At 44.2% G+C, this 5,521-nt stretch overlaps 1 non-coding gene across 1 annotated transcript; it reads right to left on the bottom strand.

The window, feature by feature from the left end:
- Nucleotides 1-4,411: 4,411 nt before the first annotated feature.
- Nucleotides 4,412-4,486, bottom strand: Trnat-ugu (transfer RNA threonine (anticodon UGU)). The gene has a single exon. It is a non-coding gene; the product is annotated as a tRNA-Thr (tRNA).
- Nucleotides 4,487-5,521: the final 1,035 nt, after the last annotated feature.

Genomic DNA, 5,521 nt, shown 5'->3' with positions numbered 1-5,521 from the left:
AAGGAAGAAGAAAGAAACAAGGAAAAACAGGCGATAAAATGGCGATTTAAAATGTAAAATGGCGTAAAAATGCGGAAAGTTAAAACAGAAAGCAAAAGGGGTTGGCAATGTTGATAAAATACACAGGAATCAGACAAGTAACATAGTAGACACACGATTAAAAAACATGGCGACAGTCTGGTTTCTGTTCGCAAGAGATAAAAAAATCACACCCAGCGACAGTATGATGGCTGTTCGCTACACTTCCCAAAAGACAAAACACGGAACACTCACTGGAAAAACACACCGTAAAACACTGCACGAAAATGGCGGCACAAATATGGCACTCCCGATCCAAAGGCAGATGGGGGGGGGGGGGAGGGACCTGGAGGAGGGGGAAAAACAAGGAGGGAGGAGAGGAAAAAACGAAAAGGGGGGGGGAACCAAGGAGGGAGAGGACTAATAAAGGGGGAGAAGGGCAGACGCGAGAGGGAATGATAGGAGGGAAATGTAAAAGGACTACGGGGAGAGAAGGGTGAAAGAGAGGGGAGGTGGCGAAGAAAGAGGATGGAAGGGGGGGAGAGGGAGCCCGGGAAAAGGACAGAGGAAAGGAGGAGAGTGAGGATCAGAGTTTATCAGGGATAAATGTAGGGAGAGAGGGCATCATCCGGGAGGGGGAGTTGATGGAAGCCACCTTGGGAAAGGAGATGTAGGGTGTAGAGATGGAGGGTAGGGGGGACACAACGGTGAAGACGTGGCAGGGGGCGGGGATCGGAGAGGAGAGGAGCAACCAGGGGGTGAGGGGGTTCAAGACGGCGGGAGGTCTAGAGGATGCGGATAGGTTCGAGGAATAGGAGCAGATGGGGGAAAGGAATGAGATCATAGAGGATCCGCGTGGGGGACGGGAGGCGTATACGGAAGGCGAGGCGGAGTGCATGACGCTCAAGGATCTGGAGGGACTTATAGAATTTGGGGGGGGGGGGGCAGATATCCAGGGAGGACTGGCATAACATAGGATGGGACGGATTAAGGATTTGTAGGTGTGGAGGAGGAAAGGCAGATGTTTTGCAGCAACTAAATAATCACCTGCACCGCAGAAAGTTTTCTGCTGCACACAGCACGTTGTCGGTATTTCCGATAAACTACATCGTCGGCCATTAAAATTTAACGTCAGAAAAGACAGCAAGTGACGAAATTTTACCTACAGTAGATAAAAATACGATCAGATTTGTACTATGATCACCTCGAATCCGAGCTCGCCGGCACAGACGCGGAACTGCAGGATGGAGACCGGCCGTCAGCACGTTGTTGGTGTCGCCACCGGCGCCAACCTTGTGTGAATGCTCTGAAAAGCTAACATTTGCATATCACAGCATCTTCTTCCTGTCGGTTAAATTTCGCGTCTGTAGCATGTCATCTTCGTGGTGTAGTAATTTTAATGGCCAGTAGTGTAGAATTGCTCCACTCTGGTGACGCAAAACAATAAAGAACTGTCAAGTTCATATGGGGTTCAAAATACCGGGTGATCAAAAAGTGAGTACAGATTTGAAAACTGAATAAATCAAATAAATCACGGAATAATGTAGATAGAGGGGTACAAATTGACACACATGCTTGGAATAACATGGGGTTTTATTAGAACCAAAAAAATGCAAAAGTTCAAAAAAATGTCCGACAGATGGCACTCCATCTGATCAGAATAGCAATAATTAGCATAACAAAGTAAGACAAAGCAAAGATGATGTTCTTTACAGGAAATGCTCAATATGCCCACCATCATTCTTCAACAATAGCTGTAGTCGAGGAATAATGTTGTGAACAGCACTGTAAAGCATGTCCGGAGTTATGGTGAGGCATTGGCGTCGGATGTTGTCTTTCACCATCCCTAGAGATGTCGGTCGATGACGATACACTTGCGACTTCAGGTAACCGCAAAGCCAATAATCTGGAGACCTGGGAGGCCAAGCATGACGCAAGTGGCGGCTGAGCAGACGATCATCACCAAACGATGAGTGCAAGAGATCTTTCACGCGTCTAGCAATACTTTTTTTTGTTCTAATAAAACACCATGTCATTCCAAGCATGTGTGTCAATTTTTACCTTTCTATCTACATTATGCCGTGGTTTATTAAGTTTTCAAATTTATACTGACTTTTTGATCACCCGGTAGATGTAAGATATGCACTTTAAACCTCAGGCAAAGAGCTTGGAGTAGAAGAGATTTGTTTCACATTTTGAAAGATGAAGTCCTCCTAGCTCTTAAGGTATGCAATTTAGAGACTATGTTTATTGGATTTTTCTCCATCAAATTATGGCCTCTGTCATATCCCTGAGTACTGACCACTCCTCCTGGAACGCCCTCTATAAACGGAGTAGGGACGAATGGGGATTCATTCCAGCAACAACAAGGATCACAAATGGAGAAATCCATCGATATATGCGACTTTCACAAAGAGCAGATTTTTATGGACTGACACCCAGGGACGAACTTGTCGTAAACTACGAAGCTGTTACTGCGTGAACTTCTATGCAAAGTGGTTGAAGGACGATGAAACGACGAGTAGGCGAGCACGTGTTGGATGTCCTCGCCTCATCACAGAACGGAGACTTGCCCACGCTGTAATGCAGGACAGGCAGCTTTCTGTTGCAGATCTGGCGAGAGTTCAGTGGGGATGCAGGCATGACTGTTTCCGAGCACATGTTTCCGATCACACCGTTCAGGGGCCTTGTTGAACATGAAGGTCCACAGCAGTCGACCCCTACTTTTTTGGATCCACGACATCGTCATTTGAGCCGGCCGTTGTGGCCGAGCGGTTGTAGGCGCTTCAGTCTGGAACCGCGCGACCGCTACGGTCGCAGGTTCGAATCCTGCCTCTGGCATGGATGTGTGTAGGTTAGTTAGGTTTAAGTAGTTCTAAGTTCTAGGGAACTGATGACCTCAGATGCTCAGAGCCATTTGAACCATTTGAACATCGTCAGTTACTGTTGCTATGGGTCATCGAGAATGGATTTTGGATAATTGAAAATGTGGCTCGTGGTCGAGAGAATTGTGTTTCTTCTTACAGTAGGTTGATGTTCGTGTCCGGATACAATCTCATCATGGCGAACGGCTGCTTAAAAGACACACTGGACCATGGGCGAAGCTTGGTGAAGGCTGTACTAAACTTTGGGGGACATTCATCTGGGCTTTTATGTAACAAGGCGGTAAACGAAGGCATCATGACAGCTGAAGACTAAATGAACATTATTGCGGACACCCTGGTGTCCCTTATACTTGATGGCTTTCCCGATGGCAAGGGCATCTTCGTGAATGACAGCTGTGTCATACGGCGTGAATTTTGTTGTATTGTGAAACGTAGGTTTATCAGCAGCAGTAAGCTGAGAAATAGAAGTTACTGTGGGTTGTGGGTGCGCAAATGTATTCTGGTAACAAACTGTATTACCAAACCATGAGCCACTATAAGCAAGTATCAAGTGAAGCAATACCAAAAAGATTGATGTCAAAACGAATACCACACAAAAACCATGTCATAAAGTCACTAAATATTCACAAAATAATCATAAAACCTTAACTGGTTCCCTCTTAATTACGAGGGATGCCCAGAAAGTAATGCATCGCTTTTTTTTTCTCGGCCGAAAACAACGCTACGAATACGAAACGTTACGTATGTATTATTCAGAGTCTCCTGAGTGAGCGCATCAAGTTACTGTCACTTCCGACAGACAGCGCATCTCCAAATTCTAGGGAAGAAATCTGACGTTGTACTTCTGAAACGGTCCACATATTTTTCGTCTGAAAACTGCATTTCACATCAAAGTGGACGAGGATGGAGCCTTTAAAAGAGCCTTAGACCATCTTTTATGTGCTCCCAGTAAAATTAACTTCTCAGAGTTATTGATTGTAAAATTGGTGGAACAGTGATTGCTGTTCTGTTACACATTGGCCTTCAGTATTACCACTTTCATTGTTTCTGGACTATCCACAATAACGATCGTTGGATAATTTACTATTTGTTTGCTGTTGACCCTTGTTTTGTAATGAAGTTTCGCAAATTGTGCTGTACTAAAAATCTTGTATTATATGTGTAAACAAGAAAATACTCTTATAGGCGTCAGAAAATGTAGAGTGGGCCCTGTGCAAACCTAATTAGTAATTGCAAGATTATAGTGGATGAGAACTTCAAAGGTCACTTAAAAAAAACAAAGCACAGCCCCTAAATCAATTATGGCCTGTTTTTAGTGCATTCCAGAAAGCACTTTAACCTCGGGTTCAATGCCGAAGTTGGTTTTACTGGCAGGGTATGAAAATAAAATTGTCGAAAAACTGATCACTGCAATTTCACACCTCTGTTTTAGAGAAATGATAGTTAAATCAAGACCGTACGCTGTCGACTGGCGTTGATATATATAAACGGGGGCAGTTGAAAATGTGTGCCCCGACCGGGACTTAAACCCAGGATCTCCTGCTTACATGGCAGACGCTCTATCCATCTGAGCCACCGAGGGCACAGAGGACAGTGCGACTGCAGGGATTTATCCCTTGGACGCTCCCCGTGAGACCCACATTCCCAACTTAATGTCCACATACTACATTCGTAGTGTCCCTGCCCATTACACTCATTACTCGCTGCAGACAATCTTACCGAGTCCCGTAAGAGTTCGAGCAATACGTCTGCATCCGCACAGAACAAGAAGGTCAATGGCCGGTTAGCCTTAACTATATGAAGATGGTATCTGTGTTAATGTGTCTTTACTTGTCATAATTCCAATGTTTTATTAATTTGATGTCCATCTACAATCCTATATTATATTAAACCCCTAACCAGTTACCAAACCAGTTTTTGATTCATTGAACCAGTTGAATTAATTATTGATCCAATCAATATGTGCTTGTAATTTACAGATTTTTTTTTTCGAGGAGGGTGATGTGAGAGGCAACTTTGTTTCACTGTCGTAGTTAATATGTACTGGAAATATAAAAAGAGTATTTCATTTGGACGACGATAGCAGTGTTAGAGCATCATATTTTCGCCAGACGCAAACCAACTAACAACAGAAATGTGATTACATCCGAGCCTGGTGTTCACCGTACGCTAAAAGTGTTCTGTTAGAGAAGGCCGGAATCGTTCCGCGATAGCATTATGTAAAGCAGCCTGCAACGAGACGTATTTGGCTCGATAAATTACTCAGCCTTGATCGTTACGGGAACGCGAAGTTGTTTCCTCACTTATTCAAAACGTTGTTATCGGTGCGGCTGACTCGGTGACCAGCCGTGAATCGGAGCGACAGAAAGTGGAGGATCCATAATTGATGAGACACGCGACAGCCGTCATTTCCCACTCCTTTTGTCTGGGAACTCAAGTTCTTAAATTTTGCATCACGTGGAGGTTACAGTGAAGACCAAGTACAGACGTATGTTTTGAGTACCATGAGTTTCCCACGCACATGGTGTATCAGTTTGTATGATGCTTGTCTTTATTTTCTCTGTATTTCCTCATAATACTATACTAAAGTATCTGTGTGAAATTCCTTCAATTACAGC

Source organism: Schistocerca cancellata, chromosome 1 (genome assembly GCF_023864275.1).
Source record: "Schistocerca cancellata isolate TAMUIC-IGC-003103 chromosome 1, iqSchCanc2.1, whole genome shotgun sequence".
Taxonomy (NCBI): Eukaryota; Metazoa; Arthropoda; class Insecta; order Orthoptera; family Acrididae; genus Schistocerca; species Schistocerca cancellata.
Note: the sequence above shows the minus strand (reverse complement) of the source record. Positions and strands in the feature narration are given on the sequence as shown.